The following is an 18,060-nucleotide window of genomic DNA, read 5'->3' as shown; positions in this document are numbered from 1 at the left end:
ATGAGACTTTTTGGAAGCCTTTCCGGTGGGTTTTTCCGGTCAAAATCCGCAACAATTTATTGGAATTGCAAGTTTGATAGCTAGTTTTTGCACAATCAAGGCGTCCCAGGGGTTTTTCAGGGTGCTGAATCCAAATATGCAATTAAAAAACCATTTTAACTGCAACAAATCAAGATTTAACCTCAATTTCTTCCGCCGGATTCCATCACCGAAATCTCCAAAAAGTCGCATTATAGACAACTCCGTGGAGATGTGAACTACATACAACACACTCGTTAATACTATTATAGTTCTTATTACTAAATAATGTGTATTTGAAATTCAATTTGACTATAGTCTAATTTCGACGAGAAAGTCGAATATAAACCGTGGAAGGCTTTTTTTTAAGAATATAAGTTAACATCTTAAAAGTTATTTGTTGGTTCGTCAAGTTATTTGTTGGTTCGTCAATAATAGACGTGAGACTACAACAATTTGAACACAGAAAATGCATAACCCTTCGCTCATTAAACACCGGCAACCCTACTTACGTGGCTGTCTGGGACCACTTTTCAATCTCCGTTTATAGAGACGGACGTTCCCATTTATTATCGGAATTGCTAGAAGCGATCATGTCTAGGTGTAATACTTCTGACATTTGTCATTGTCCTGAGCTGTCTAATGAAAAAATCGAAGCATAAAATTCAATTCAAGGTACCGGATACAGCGCCCTTGCATGAAAAACTCAATTTAATTTGGAGTTGTCTATAATGCGATTTTTTGGAGATTCCGGTGACGGAATCCGGCGGAAGAAATTGAGGTTAAATCTTGATTTGTTGCAGTTAAAATGGTTTTTTAACTACATATTTGGATTCAGCACCCTGAAAAATCCCTGGGACACCTTGATTGTGCAGAAACTAGCTATCAAACTTGCGATTCCAATAAATTGCTGCGGATTTTGACCGGAAAAACCCACCGGAAAAGCTTCCAAAAAATCTCATTATAGACAACTGCCATCTCCACTCCCCCATTTTAGGGAATCTCTTCAACATTGGCCCTCGTAATGGCAGGAGGATGCCATGTGTTCATACCCAAGTTTGAAGCGGCTTCTACTATGAATGCAATACCGTTCATCACTGCATCGCCTTCTAAAATATGGTGGCAGGGACTTGCTTCCCCGCAGCCATGCTGGTTGATATTTCAAATTGCATTGCCCAATACTTGAACTTAGAAGTCCAAGTTAATTGGATGTTTATTTTAATCATAGTAGATAGATTTTTCCCATGACCAAGATCTTTTATTTCAAATATCTTTTTGGGAAAGGATTATTTACGTTGACCCACCTTTTATGAAAGGATTATACCGAAATAATTAAAGCAAATCTTTTATTTTCATTGTAAGGATTTGAAATATTGTTTCGTTTTGACATATATTGTTCTCTGTATTAAGGTTTTCCCTTGCCTTAACGATTAATTGCCTCCCTAGTCTTTAAATCCTATTTACCCTACCCTTTGTTACATTTCAATCATCGCATTTCTCTTTTCAATTACTGTAAAGTGAATTTTTATTTATTTATTTATTTATTATTATTATTATTTTATTTTTTTCAAAATTCGGTAAATGATTTCTATTACACTGAAAAGAGATTATATTAATATGTATTATAATAAAAGGTTTGGTTTGACAAACGAAATAAGTCCAAACGTAAAGACAAAACTAGATTGTAGTTTTATGTTTCTTTCTCAGAGGCATAGTTGTGTTATTCGGGTGAAGGAACATTAGAGAAAATAGAGTTACAATATCCATACTTATCAGCAAAAAACCATGTAAACACTTCCTATTTCTATTGAACAAAAAAACTAGAGTCACCATATATACCATAAAGAGTTACATTCCAGGTGACTAATCTATAAAAGAAAGATAAGGGACTACAAAATTAATGCGATCATGGAAACACTAGAAAACCATGCTAGGAGTGCAACCAGAAAGAGAGCCAGGAGTGCCATAACGACTGAGGAGAAAAAAACACTAAGAGTTCAAGAGGAGGTAGCCAACCATAACTACGCCATCATATCATTTGTAGGATGAGACCAGTGCAAGGAGACTAGTTAGAGATGAGAACCGATGAAGAAGGTGTTGGAAGTTGTGAGGAGAGGGAGCAATAGGGAGTGCCACAACTAAATGCACATCATTTATTGTTGTTGGAGCTTCATGTTCCTCTGTATGATCCTCCATTGATTCAATATCCAAAGTAGAGACTACGTATTTCTCCACTCTAGCCAACTTGGTGTCAATATCATCGAGGCTGAAGCGAAGATTCCTTAGGATCCTTTTGATGTCTTCCTATCCTGCAAACAATCGATAATTATCAACATGTTTGTCCCTTATAACCATGTGTAGAAGGATGTCAAGTTGTTGGTGTAGACTTATGCAGTGAAGAAAATGGAGGCGACATTTCCTAAACTGCCCTGGGTCCGAAACCCAATTGCATCTATGTCCAGAGACTTTAGAATATGAGAAATAAGATCTCCATCCAAACTCTTTTGACTCTAATAGTAGGATTTCTCTTCTGACTTCTAGAGGGATAGAGTCAAAGAAGTTCACCACTAAATCCCATCCGAAGAACCTGCATGTTGATGAAGAGGAGCTTGACCGTCCGCCCCTCTGACTCAGTTGACATTGTCGTGGAGCCATGAAACTAGAGATGCCCCACGGAACCACAATAATTGATTGACCAAAATCATAAAACAAGCATTGACTGCAAATACTTGTGAGAAAGGGTGAGAGAGCTAGAGAAAAAGGAGAAAATGTTTCACCCTAGACATGATAGGAAATGAGGAAGTGTGAGTAGCAGCACTGTTATATAGATTGAGTAGATAACCAGGAGAACCTGAGCCCCAAACCAAAAACCCTGGGTAGAAAGTGACACGAGAGTAAACCACTTAACCATAAGGTAAATGACATGAAAAGGTGAAACAACTGAAGACCACACCCAACTCACACTTTTAGAACCAGATGGAGAAGGAGCCCAAATACCAAACCCCACATAACAAGATAGGGCAGTGGAAGGATACACCAGCGGGTTCAAAGCTCTGGAGCGACGAGGGTGACAATGCTGCTACCAATTCGAAGGACGACCCCGTGCTGGTGTTATGAAGGAACAAGACAAAGAACATTGACCTAGCGACGATATGACAATACTAACAAGAGATTTCCAGACAACGGTTAATGTAATTGAAACATCATCAACCATAAACAAAGAGTAATCATAAAATTGGTGGCAAGTGATTGAAGAAAGATAAGTATACCAGAAGTACCCGAGGTTGCTTGAGTTTGTGAGACGAGCTTCACCAACCGAATTGTCGTAACTAATTTTCCACCGAGGACAGGCGTCCATGCAATTATAAAGGTTAGAAAAGAATATAGTGATGAGCATGAGAGGAATGCCTGTGGTGAATGCTGGGTCACCAATAAACATTTGGCAAGCCCGACACACTCTTCAACTCATTTCAATCATTCAGACATCATGCTCTCATGAATAAGTGTGAAGAATGTGATGTTAGAGATCCGAGTAGATTGCTCCAATCAATAAGGTATTAAGGTTGCCATAACTCCTCCCGGAAAAAGAGTGTGAATCCTTATACTGTCGCATTTCCCCGTAACGCCTACCCAACTCTCGCATTTATAGTGACATGACTGGTGAGGTAGCTTGGAGGCGTGGGATCCAGTGGGAGCCACGCAGTGATTCCCATCAAACATGTGGCAAGTTTTGTAGCGATATTAAATTTCACCAAGCCTTGCGCCATTCTTCTCTTCGACATGTTAATAATGCTTGTTGTTAGGTTGTGGCTTAGTGGTAGCACCCCCATCGTGGACTATTGAAAACATGGCCCCATTGTTTTGTATCAAAACTTTAATTGCATATATGTCGTCACTTGCTGATATCTATGACCACGTGGTATCGAGTCAATTGGCGCTCCCTACACCCCTAATTCACCAATGCATCTACCATCAAATTCCCTACCTTGCGGGTATGATGAAGAATAATGTAGTGGAATCGAGCAAGGATAGGTTTCATACTAGATACTACATCCTACAAATGCCAACTCACCTTTATATGTGGTGGTAGACCGTTGAATAGTTTTTTAATGTAGTGGATTACTAATTAGGAGTCTCCATGGATATGGAGCAGTCTAAAACTTCATATGTCTTCTTTTAAACCCTTCTCCACTACTAATAATTCTGATAAGTTATTAATAGTGACACCACCTCACCATGCAAATCGACACAATGGATTAGAGTGCTCATCTCGAAAAATTCCTCTGTACCCAACGTTTCCTGGGTTTCCTTTTGAAGCACCATTAAAACTAAGTTGAATAAAGCTCAACAAAGGCGATGTGTATGTTATAGCAATAGGATGCACTAGTATGTGCACGGTGGATAAGATGGACGTCACCATTGAAGGATTCACATTAAGCGCGTATAGAATAAAAGCTTATGAGTCATCAACTTGCCAACTCTCCATATTCCATGGGGAGGAAAAGATAGTTTCTCTTATGTTTTTGTAAGGAGTGAATAATTTCCTACACGATGATGATACCATCTGTGATGAGACACCCTTCAAAAAAACCTGTATGTTCCTGTGATTTTAAACATGGAAGTAATGGTTTCAATCGACGCACAATGATTGTGGATGTGTATGTTATAGCAATAGGATGCACTAGTATGTGCACGGTGGATAAGATGGACGTCACCATTGAAGGATTCACATTAAGCGCGTATAGAATAAAAGCTTATGAGTCATCAACTTGCCAACTCTCCATATTCCATGGGGAGGAAAAGATAGTTTCTCTTATGTTTTTGTAAGGAGTGAATAATTTCCTCCACGATGATGATACCATCTGTGATGAGACACCCTTCAAAAAAACTCGTCTGTTCCTGTGATTTTAAACATGGAAGTAATGGTTTCAATCGACGCACAATGATTGTGGAGATTATTTTATATATAACATTGCACAATGATTTTGGAAGAAAACCACTGGGTTCATCAAAGTGTCCCTCTTTTGGGATTAAGGTGAGAAAAATTACATTTAGAGTAGGGAGAATTGATTGAGTTTGTCGGGATTCTTCCACCACTTCATAAATCTCCGTACCAACGAAATTTCAGGCAGCGTTAAAAAAATAAAACCATCTGGGCCTAGGGCCTTATTTGTCGACAGGTTGAAAACTACCATTTGTACCTCCTAAAAATAGATAGGCTTGATAAGAGCCCTATTATGGTCCCCGTTGACCAATTTTGGGATAGGTGAGATAATAGAGTGAATAGCTGACTGCAGAGGAGTAGAATGTTCCGTAAGAATACCTTGAAAGTAACCTACCAATTCTTCCTCTATGTCACAATGTATTTTCCTCTCACCATCTGCCCCAAATATTGATCTGTAAACTACCATGGATATTCCACTGGATAGTTCGTCACAACAGATCTGACAATATTATATTAAAAATACGAAGTTCTACACAATTACATTTTTATTTAATTTCTAGATCTGTATATTTTACTGTAATTAATGCATACATGCAAATGGAAACTATGTAGAAAAGTAGAGAACAACAAAATAAGTTCACACATGCACACATAAGACACAAAATATGCTCTAGCAAACCCTTTCGGGATAAAACCCAACTAGAAGGTGAGGCAGCTTCACTCTCTTTCTCTATCTGGAAAATATGGCTGCAGGTACAAAGAAGTAATGCCTGTGGCCCGTGGGATGCTATAGTGCACAAATCCTCTCTATGTGCTCTACCTCCTACCTCTCCTATCTATCTTTTCTCAGCTACGGAACAAAATGCTCTTGAAAGAATGGAATGCCTCTTCCTCCTAGTGGCCCGGTTATAACACAACTTGTTAGCCTACTAGTGGTTAATTTTGACTACATCAACTCTTAACTAGAGTTACAATGTAGACTCTTATAGATTATTTTACATCACAAACATGTGGCAAGCCCATTTTCCATGAATAATGGGGGCTAGCGCGACATCCTCACGAATTATAGGTGTGAAAACATGAAGGTCAACTTATGAGTGGAATAAATTTTGCATATAGACTCCAATTGACGCGCTTCTTGCGCCGTTGGAAAGATATCTATGTGTAGAACAACATGAAATTGTGTTGCATTCAAGAAACAAAGTTTCACCCCCAAAAAATATCATTTGATGCCTCAAAATACTCCCAAAAGGTTTCAACCTTGTTTTGCCAAACTAGGTCCCGCTGGTAAAAACGGTCCCACGAGATGATTCCTCCACTTTTTCCACTCCAATGCATCGAGATGGATGAAAAAAAATATAGTGATCCAATCTAGATCACCCTTCCCCATTTGGGAGGGTTTTGGTCCCCAAATGATTTTACTAAATGAGGTGAGGAAATTTTCCTCCACCTTCTCTCTGGTGTACCATTTAGCTTTGCTTGGAAGTTGTCCCTTCAATCTAATCTGCCAAAGGTCATGCTGCCCCTGTCTTGTAGTTTTGGACCTCTTCTGCAAAACTATATCTTTTTATAGGGAATTAGAACACACATCTTTCTGAACCTATAAACTACCACAAATAGGTAGTCACGTCCCTTCCTAGTTGTTGGTAAATCTCCCACAAAGTCCATGAAAATGCTTTCCCAAGGATGAGTAGGTACATGTAAGGGATGATATAGACCCTGTTTCATGTTGCTAGGCTTGATGATACAACAAAGCATGCATCCTCTTATTAACCTAGCTAGCTGCTCTTGCATCTTGGGCCAATACACATACCTCTGTAAGTTAGCCACTGTCTTCCCTACACCAAAGTGACCTGCAACCTTTGAGGTGCAAGTCTCTCTAATCATCTACAATCACTCACCTCTAGGAAAACATAAATTATCTAGCTTGTATAGTAACCCATCCTAGAGATGGTTTTCAATGGTGTTGTTGCCATCATGCACATGAATCTAACTCTTCAAATGCTGATACACCTCCTTGAAGTCCTCATCCTCTGAATATGCTTCTCTGTATGCATCATGGGTGAATGGATCCATGTGCATAAGAGTCCCCAAAGTTATAATCTTTGATGTGGGAGGCCTTGAAAGCATTTCAACTAACTTGTTTGTGCTTCCCTTCTTATATTTTATCACCAAATGAAACTGCTGTAAAAACCCCATCCACTTGTAATGCCTAGTCTACTATAGCTTACTCTGGGCCTACAAGTATTGTAGCGGTTGGTGATCTGTGTGGATTACTGTCTTCTTTCCCATCAGATAATGCTCCTTGTCATACCATGGCATAAAAGACAACTTGCACCACGGCATAAAGCTCCTTGTCGTAGGTAGGGTAGTTAAGAAATGCCCCATGAAATACTTCATAATGGTAGCATACATGCCTTCCTCCCTGCATCAAGATAACTCCCATAACATACCCACTCACATATGTATCCACTTTAAAGGGTTGCCGCAAGTTTTGTAATGCCAGAACTGGTGCTTGGATGATCTTCTTCTTTATCTATTCGAAAGCCCTTTACTGACCTTTTCCCCACTGGAAAATATTGCCACTTGTTGTTATGGCATGGAGAAGTGCTACTATTGTGGAAAACAAGGATATGAATTTCCTCAAGGGAATGTACTGCCCCAATGAAACTCCCAACCTCAGAAACATTAGTAGGCACCGACCATTTCATAATGGCTTCCATCTTGGAAGGATCTATCTTCATCTCTCCTCCACTGATGACATACTCCAGATACACCAAAGACTACTGTGCAAACTCAAACTTCTTGAGATTTTCTAGTAGCTGGTGCTTCTTCAATGTTTCAAGCACCTGTGTCAAATGTGACATAGTCTCCTCCCAGGTAGAACTATATACCAGTATATCATCCAAATATAAATTAACAAATGAATCTATAAAAGGGCACAATACATCATTCATTAATCACATAAATGTAGCTGATGCATTACATAGGTCAAATGGCATGAGTAACCAATCATACAAACCTTGACTAGTTTTGAATGTGGTTTTCCAGGTATCTTCTTCTTTGACTCAAACCTGGTGATATCTATACTTCAAGTCCAAATTGGTGAAGTATTTTTCGTGCTGCAAATGGTCCAATGAATCATCTATCCTGGGCAGGGGGTATCTTTTCTTGAGCGTGATTTTGTTTAACGCTCTGTAATCTATACAAATCCACCAAGTACTATGCTTCTTCAACACAATGATGATGGGTGACCCACAAGGTGATGTACTTAGTTGAATAACACCCTTTTCCAACAATTTCTTCACCTCACTTGCTTCTATAACAAATTGCCTATACAACCCAATCTTTGGCAATGGGGAGTCCGACAATAGTTGGATCTCGTGCTCCATTTCCCTCTTAGGTGGTATTCCTTTAGGCTCTCGGAACACATCCCTATATGCATGTAACAACTCCTCCAATTTTTGTTTTCATTTCCTAGTACACCCCTACAGGGATGCCTTGCCTCTTATTGACTTCTTTACAGACTAAATTTCTCTTAAAACAATAAAACATACTTCTTGCTAGAACTGATCAATTTCTTGGCTTGGTTGGCACTTACCAACGAATTTTTTGACTTGCCTTTGTGTGTGTTGTTGATGAATGGTTTTCCATCCTTAATGAGACGATACTGGTTGGCTCTCCTCATGAATATTTCATCACACATGTACATGTATGAAATCCCAAACATGACTCCACATACATCAAGGGGAACCACATCTAGATCTACTTCATCAATAAAATCAACAATGATAGAAATCTAATTTTACACTGTTTTGTTACTTTCAACTCTGCATCCTTATTTACCCATCCCAATGGATATGGGTTTGGATGATCACGAACTTACAGACCCAACTTCTTGACCAACTCTGTTGCAATGAGATTCACATGTGATCCCGAGTCAAACAAAGCATCAATCTTTGTCTTCTTGACCTATATCTTTATATGGAAGAGTTTGGTCATTTCTTTCTCTTCCTTATGCTGAAGGCTACTTAGATTCACCTCCTTCTGAATTGATGTACAAATGTTCTTCTCATCCATGTCTGAGCTGCTTTCAACTTGGTTGCTCAAATTAGTGGCCATGAGATTCTTCTTATTATATTTATTCTTATTCTTCGGGTTTAGTTCTGGATGCAACTTCCAACACTTCTCCTCTGTATGGCCATCAATGTTGCAGTGGTTGTAGTGGTTGCTAGGATCTTTACACTGGTGTGCTGCGGTTGCGGTCTTTTTATTTTTCCCACTTTTTGCTTCTTCTCCTCCTCCTTAAAAACATCATGTTGCTCCTTTTGCTTCGATCCACTTGATTGCAATCTATTTAGGCCTATGTTTTCCAGGTATTGCACATGTACACAAGCCTCTTCCACCAATTTGGGCTTGAACAAAATCACTTTCTCGCACAGATGGAAATGCATACTCTTAAATTATTGAGGAGTATATCTGGGTTCTTTGGAGAGATACCCAACATTATAGCCATCTTTCTAAATTCCCTTGTGTACTCTTGCACGCTTTGGCCCGATTTTTGCCTGAAATAATGCCACTGGATCCACTAGTCCTCCACGTACCCAATGGGATAAAAATATGAATTAATGAGGATTTTGAAATGATCCCACTTAGTCACTTGAGGTTCTCCCTCCAAGATCAGGATTCCCATGTGGATCTTCCACAAAGTTAGTGCATGGCCCTCTAATTTCAACCACGCAAATGAGATATTTTTCCCTTCCTCGATCTGATGGACACTGAAAGAAAATTCCAATTGCTACAACCAGTGGTTTAGATTCAAAGCATCGATCACACCATATGACTTGATATTGACTTTTTCTTCCATTTTAAACAGGGACTGTGATTGGTTCACGACACTCAAACTAGGTTGATCTTTTCAGGTCCTTTCTTCGACTGGCTCTTCGTTTCTCCTGATCTTCTGATCCATGTTATGATTTGTCCTATGCATTCGAACACCCATCTTCTCCAAATATCCCCAGATTAATATTCAAGGCCGCCATGAGGAGGATTACATTGCGGTTGATATCTGCGAATTGTTGTTCCAATTGTGTAAACCTCACCTATGTAGGATCACAAGGTTGGTTTACAGATTCGTCGACCATGATTAGGGTTTTATAATTTTTAGCCCCGCTGATATAGATCCCTGCAATCTCCACAAAATACCTAAAGAAATCTTCTCTGATACCAAATGATCCATAAACTACCATGGATATTCTACTGGACAATTTGTCACAATAGATCTGACAATATTATATTAAAAATATGAAGTTCTACACTATTACAATTTTATTTAATTTCTAGATCTGTAGATTTTACTGTAATTAGTTCATGCACGCAAATGAGAATTATGAAGAAAATTATAGAATGAAAAAATAAGCTCACACACACACATAAGACACAAAATATGCTTTGGGAAACCCTTTCAGGAGAAAACCCAACTGGAAGGTGAGGCCGCTTCGTTCTCTTTCTCTGTCTGGAAAGTATGGCTGCATGTACAAAGAAGTAATGCTTGTGGCCCATGAGATTCTATAGTTCACAGATCCTCTCTGTGTGCTCTACCTCCTATCTCTCCTAGCTATCTTTTCTCAGCTATGGAACAAAATGCTCTTGAAAGAATGGAACGTGTCTTCCTCCTAGCAGCCCGGTTATAACACAACATGATAGCCTACTAGTGGTTAATTTTGACTACACCAACTCTTAACTAGAGTTACAATATAGACTCTTTTAGAGTATTTTACATCAAAAACATGTGGCTAGCCCCTTTTCCATGAATAATGGGGGTTGACGTGACATCCTCCCAAATTATAAGTGTGAAAACAGGAAAGTCAACTTCTGAGTGCCATAACTTTTGCATATAGACTCCGATTGATGCGCTTCTCTATTTTTAGAACAACATGAAATGGTGCTACACTTAAGCGGCAAAGTTTTACCCCCAAAAAACTTCATTTAATTCCTCAAAATTCTCTTGGAAGGTTTCAGACCCCGTTTTGCCAAATTGGGTCTCTCCGGTAAAAACAGTCCCATGAGGTGATTCCTCCACTTTTTCCACTCCAATGCATCAAGATGGATGAAAAATAATGTAATGATCCAATCTAGATCAAATATAGAGAAAATGAAAATTTTGTGGTGTCTCTACAACATTGATTTATGGAAGAAATAAGAGTTTCACTCCCCTTCCTTAAGCCATTGTTCTGAGGATTTCCGCCTCCATAGGATTTACTCTTGTTGTCTGTGTTCCTCCAACCTATTAAGAATAATTCCTTCCCCCAAAATGAGTTAAGGATATCTCCCTTCCAGGATGATGCGTTGTTGCATAGTCTACATTTGGCCCTCCAACTTAATATTATCCTAAAAAATGGTACCAAAATCTTTCTTATTCCAAGTTTTGATTTTATTTTTTAATTATTTGAGCTTTAATTGAAAGGTATGCATATGTGATGCATCTTAATCTTACCTTGAACATTCATCTCTTGCCACCAAAGCTGTAGCTTCTCTAAGAATAAAGGATCCTTTAACCAGAAGCTTTCAAAGCTGAAGGGGCGATTAGGAGGAACCTCTTTCAAATATAGTTCCAGTCTAAGAGGCCAGTGTTTAGAGCCCATACATGGTAAAATAATCACTTAAAAGAAGATATCCTTATGCATAATTCCCTAAGATAGAAGAAAATGATCCAAACGATTTGCTATTTTATGTTTTCCCCCTCTCTGATTGTTCCAAGTATATAAACCATTTATGGTTTGGATATCCACTAAATGTAATTGTTCTATATAACTTTCAAATAAGGCTGAAACCAAGTCCAAATGATGTACCCCTCGTTTCTCCTTCAATGATCTAATAAGGTTGAAATATCCGCTAAACACCCACAAGGAGTCCCCTATTAATTGTATAGTTGCCAAAAGTTGGTCTAGAAAGGGACGTCTGTCGCCCACCATTGAAGGGCGATACATCGTCGTGAGAAATACTAGCTCTCTTGTCCCTATATATTGGAACCTCCCAGTCAAGATTCTAGAACTAGCCATCCAGTCCTAGAAAAATGCCTCTTGCAGATTCCATAGAATTGCCAATCCTCCAAAGCTTCCCTTAGCATCAAAGGCCATTTATTTACATATTTTCCAACACTTATCTACAATTTGGGGAAATTTCTCCCCCAGAATCATTGTTTCCTACAACATTACAATTGTTGGTTTTTCTAGTCGGGATTCTTTAATATATCAAAGCTTTCCCTTGCTATTCAATCCCCTTATATTCTAGGATAAAATATTCATGTTGAAGGGTTTGATAGAGGTGGAAATACATTCGGCAAAGCCACTACCTGTCCTGAATTAACAAGGTTATTGCCTATATTTTGAAGGGCTTCCTTCCTGGGCTTTTGCCCTTTCTTCTTGAGCTCCTTGGTAAGATATTGAATCAGAATCTCCTTGGATTTGGCTTTAAAATATTGGATGGAATGGGGAACTTGAACCTATTCGAGGGTTTGACAACGTTTCATTTTCCAACTGATATAGGCCACAACATACTGTTGCTTGATTTCTTTTGTGAGTTCCCCTAGGTCTTGATGTGCCTAGTCATTCACCATAGACACTAGATATTGTTCCTCACTAGTAAGGTCCTTTGAGTCATGTTGCATACGCTGAATTACTTTGTCAATCCATGTTAAGTTAAAATAATTAGTGTCGCTTGCTTGTGGTACACCTTCCTCCAACTTCCTATTCTGCATTTGCGTACCTTTCTTTGGGCGCGAGGACTTGTCCTTCATCTAAATGTCTACAGGGTATGGGGGTTCTTCCTCCACCACCTCCACCGCCTCTAAGGTCGAGAAGGAGTTTGAGTCTACCATTGGTTGTTGGATTGGGCAGACTAACCCTTTTGTGAACTTCTTCTAGGTGCAACCTTGGTAAAGCCTTCAGTGTTTGGTTCAATTCCAATCATTTATTGCCTTCTGTCAAGTGTGAAATCACGAAAAATATGTCCATGTTGGTGACAATAATGAAACCTAAAGGGTACATGTTCATAATCAATGGAATGGTGCCAAATTCACCCTAATAATCCAACTCAATAGATTTTGACAAGGGTTGAGAAATATTCATATAGACTCACATACGAGCATATGACATATTTTTCCCTCGTCTGGTAATCTCAAAAATCTTCACAAAATGCCCTAAGGCCTGGCCAATGCCCTCAAAGATTTTAGGAATCCCATTATGGGAGTTTTGAGGTCTAAAATGGGCCTCTTAAGGAAATTATAAAATAATAGTGGAAATAATAAATTAATATTAGATTACATCATCAAATTTTAGAGGGAAAAAAGAAAAAACTATTTTTTCAACTCGTATTTTCAACTTATTTCCCTATGGGTTTACTCAAATTTCGAGAGGAAACACTCGTTGGATGAAAAATTTGATTCCCCATCCAAGGAATACCCATGTTGCATACTTTTGATGGACCTTGCTACACTAAAAATGAGAAATACATGAAAAAGGTGATTGCAATCACACTTTTTCATGTATTTCTCATTTTTCGTGTAGTAGGGTCCATCGAAAGTATGTAATATGGGTACTCCTTGGATGGGGAATTAAATTTTTCATCCAACGAGTACTCCTGCTCGAAATTCGAGTAAAAAGTTAGGGAGATAAGTTGAAAATACGAGTTGAAAAAGTAGTTTTATTATTTTATTATTTTTTAATCTTTGTACTTTTTTACTCAAAAAATGGTGAATCATCTCCCATGGTTGACATCATTATCTTGAATCCTTTTGGTTCTTATAAAGTTTATTTTGGTTGTAAATTTTTCTTAGGAGGCCCATCTTAGATCAAAACATGCTTCCAAGTGTCTAATATAAAGACCAACATTATTGTAAAAATATGACCCTCCTTCAAAGATTCTTTCTTTATCCTCCAAGTTAGAGAAGATGACTGTAAAGAACCACTTTTGGTCTCAGTCTCAGATCAACTTCCCCTTTTGGTTGCCAGGTTTGATGTATCCATCTCTCTAGTTCCCTCTCCATAATCCACCCACCTATGAATTTACAGATGAAGGCATGATCCCTCATGCACTTCCTGTGATCATCCAGACAATTTTGTGGAATTACGAAGAGTGGGTTTTTCAAAGATTTGGGTATGCAGTGACCCTTTAAACCTTCTTGCCATTTATCTCCCAGTACGAGGCTTGGTATTTCTCTCGAGGTTCCTCCTGCAAGGGTTTTCCTGTAATCTAATAGAGGAGTTTCTCCTGCCAAAATATTTATAAAGGATGGGACCAGCCCTCCTATCCTCAGATTCATAGTGTAAATTGCCTGTGATTTAGACAACCTCTCTCACTGTCTCAATGTTATAGTAGACCATCTGCAACTTCCATCACTGACCTCTCCCACCAACTTACTTCATACACAATCCATTCACCCACTCCCTTGGTTTATTGCATCTTCATAATAGGTTACTTTTATTTATTTATTTATTGCATTTTCAAGTAATGTCTCTCACTTTTTGGGTCCCGAACTGCTGGAGCCGTTTTGAGGCCCTAAACAACGTTTTTAGGGAAAATGGAGAGATGAAAATTGTCCCAAACCAACTTGTTGGTTTTCTTTTGGCCTCCTCTTCAATATCTTTGAAACGAGGTATTATGATGGCCAAACGAGGATCGTATGCCAAAGTTACGACCCTGGGAAGTTGATGTATCAATTTACCCAAACGGGGCCCACAGTTTTGGTGCTTCATCTCCTCGGGTTAGGTTTTTGGATGTTTAGGGTTTTCCATTATTTTTCAATAATAAACATGCCTTTGAGACTCATTGTAACCTAGTTCAGAGGCATGTAGCCGCCACATATCTTCTCAAAGATAATCTACCATCGCCTGAGCTAGTTTATTTCCATTATGTTTTTAAGCATATTTCAGTATTCTAATATTAATGAAATGAAGTGTTATTTCTACTGCATTTCTGTATTTATGGTTATATGTGTAATTTTTTGCGTTCCTGTTTAAGTTCGGATCAGTGGTATTAGAGCGGTCTGCTCTTTCTCTGTTTTTCTTTTCATGTCCCCAACGAGGTCAGGGTATAAGGAGTTAGGGCTCGATCTGGTTGAACCTTTGCAAGACCAGCCTCGCAAACCCCAACGACCTCCCATGGTGGAAGAAAAGAAAGACGAGGGGGCAGGATATCCTTTCAAAATATTGCTCGAGGAAGCCCTCGAGTGACAGAGGAATGCGATGATGGATAACTTTGCCCAGATCCTTCAACGGCTACCCACAAGCGACACATCTTCATCCAGCAGCCACTCTGGAGGCACCACTGCTTTTAAGGCACAAGTTAACTTCGATATTCCCGTATTTGAGGGCCAGATAGATGCAGACGCTGTAGATAAATGGTTGAATATGTAGGAAGGATATTTTTCAGTTCATGACATTTCCTGTCGGGAAAAGATTGCTTTTTCACTTCTCAAATCCGCCCCACACATCAAAGATTGGTGGGAAACCTACTGTGAACAAAAGGACAAGAGAGAATCCTCCCCGTTTTTACCCGCACCCACTTGGGATTCTTTTCGAGATGCCATCAAGAAACAATATTACCCTGTTGGGAGCTATGAAGATAAATACATGAAGTGGACCACGCTACCACGCTACAACAGGGAAGGGACCAAGACGTTTCAAAGTTCACAAATGTTTTCCATACCCTCCAAAGGAGTTGGGTATCAAGGATTCTGAGTGGCATTTGGTACTCAAGTACCGCGACTGTCTACACAAGTACATCTAGGATGAGATGGAGTTCCTGGACATCTCCTTGCTCGGCATGGAGTACCGATACAGTGTCAAGATTGAGTAGAATTTTAAATAGAAGAAGCGATATTTTGTATTTGCAAATCCGAAGCAAGGAAAGGGTGCCCCCAAACCACAGAGAAAAGGCCAAAGACAAGGTCAGGCGACCCAAGAAAACCCGCCGAAACTGAAATCAAAGAAAAGCACCATGAAGACAAAGAAGGACACAAGAAAATGGTGTGAGTTCTATAAGAGCTCCACTCACAACACAAGTGAGTGTCGGGCTAAGAAATCACTGGTGGTCAAGCTGAAGGCTTCCAAATCAGATGCATGTTCCGACTCTAAGTCACAACCCAACAAGGGGAATGAAAAAGTGAAGCAGGTCATTGATGCGGAGCCCAGTGCCACTATGGCCACCACCAAGATCCAGAAGAATGAGCCTGAAGATTCAGAGGAGGGGGAACACATCTTCCACTCACAGATGTGGGTGAAAGGTTCTCTGCTGCAGTTCATTGTCAATAGTGGGAGCCAAAACAAACTCATTTTAGCAGAGGTTGCGAAGCGGTTAGGCCTACCAACAACAACACATCCGCAACCGTGCACCATCGAGTGGCTTCCCCAAGGACAATATCGCCATGTCAGCCATCAGTGCCACCTTCCCTATAGCATCAAGTCCTTCATGGATGAGGTACTGTGTGATTTTGTTCCTCTTGAAGTTTGTGAAGTATTATTAGGACAACCATACTTGTGGAAGCGACATGTTGTATATGAGTCTAGACCTCGCTATGTGATTAGTACTTTGGGCAATAAGTAGCCCCGCCTATTTCCATCTCTTTGATCACTGCAAAGCAATGCAGTAATATCATTTCCTAGACCAGGAAATTTGTTGTCCTTATGATTCACCCTTAGGGGAAGAAGAAGGTTGTGGCCACGAATTCTAGACAGGGCTCCTCCGCACAACAACAACAGATGGACAAGGACGTGGAGGAGTACAGGGACATTTTCGCCTCACCTACAGGGGTACCTCTACACTGTCAGGTCAAGCACTCCATCGATCTGACCCAGGGAATTCCGCTGCCCAATGGACTATTGTAGAAACTATTGCAAAAAGGGAATATCAGGCCAAGCTCATCACCCCATGGGAGCCCATTTGTATTGGTAGAAAAGAAGGACAAGACTTGGAGACTCTGTATTAAATATCGGGCACTAAACAAGATCACTCTCTGGAATGGGTACACAATCCCATAGATTGATGACCTTCTGGACCAGCTCAAGGGGGCCAAATATTTCAACAAGATTGACTTGAAGTCCAGTTATCACTAGGTACCTATCGAACCCTCTGATGTGTGGAAGACTACCTTCAAATCCAAGGAGGGCCTTTTTGAATGGTTGGTCATGCCTTTTGGGTTGACGAATGCCCCCGCAACCTTCATGAGATTGATGGATGACATATTGCGACCCTTCACCAATGCATTCATGGTGGTGTATTTAGATGACATCTTGATCTTCATCCAGAGTTGAAAAGAGCACCTTCGCCATATTCGACAGGTCCTTAAAACCCTGCAACAACACAAGTTGTGTGCCAATTTTGAGAAATGCACTTTTGGCATGACCCAGGTTCAATATTTGGGGTACATCATTGATGAGTAGGGTGTGCATGTGGACCCAACCAAGATACAAGTCATTTGGGATTGGCCAGTCCCAACCACTCTAACAGAGCTCTGCAACTTTCTAGGTCTTGCCAATTTCTATCGCAGGTTCGTGTTGGGGTTCTCTCATATCACTTGGCATTTAAGTTAAGTCACCAAGGGTGAAGCGAAAGAAAAGTTTTTTTGGTCCGAAACCCAACATAAGGCATTTTCTGAGTTGAACGATTGCCTCTGCTCTACACCAATGCTCACATTACCATACCTAAAACAACCATTTGAGGTTGAGAAAGACATCTCTGACTATGCTATTGGTGCAATTCTTACTCAACAGGGGGATCCAGTGGCTTACCACAATGAGAAACTTTCAGACACAGTCCGAAAGTATCCCACTTACGACAAAGAAATGTATTCCATTGTGTAGGCCCGTTGGAATGGAAGTATTACATTATGGGGAAGGAAACGGTCATCCACATAGACCACCAACCCCTGCAGTTCATATAGACACACGGGAAGTTGTATAACAATCACCATAAAAAATGGTCCACATACCTGCAACAATTCCATTTGAACATTAAGTACAAGAAGGGAAGCATCAATAATGTTGCAGACTGCCTTGCATTGATAATTGTGCTCGTCTCCTATGGGCACGAGACTTTGG

This window comes from Pinus tabuliformis, chromosome 5_2 (genome assembly GCF_031772625.1).
Source record: "Pinus tabuliformis cultivar Carrire ecotype Pingquan chromosome 5_2, CPIR1, whole genome shotgun sequence".
Lineage (NCBI taxonomy): Eukaryota > Viridiplantae > Streptophyta > Pinopsida > Pinales > Pinaceae > Pinus > Pinus tabuliformis.
The sequence above is the reverse complement of the archived record's forward strand: the minus strand, read 5'-3'. Positions refer to the sequence as shown.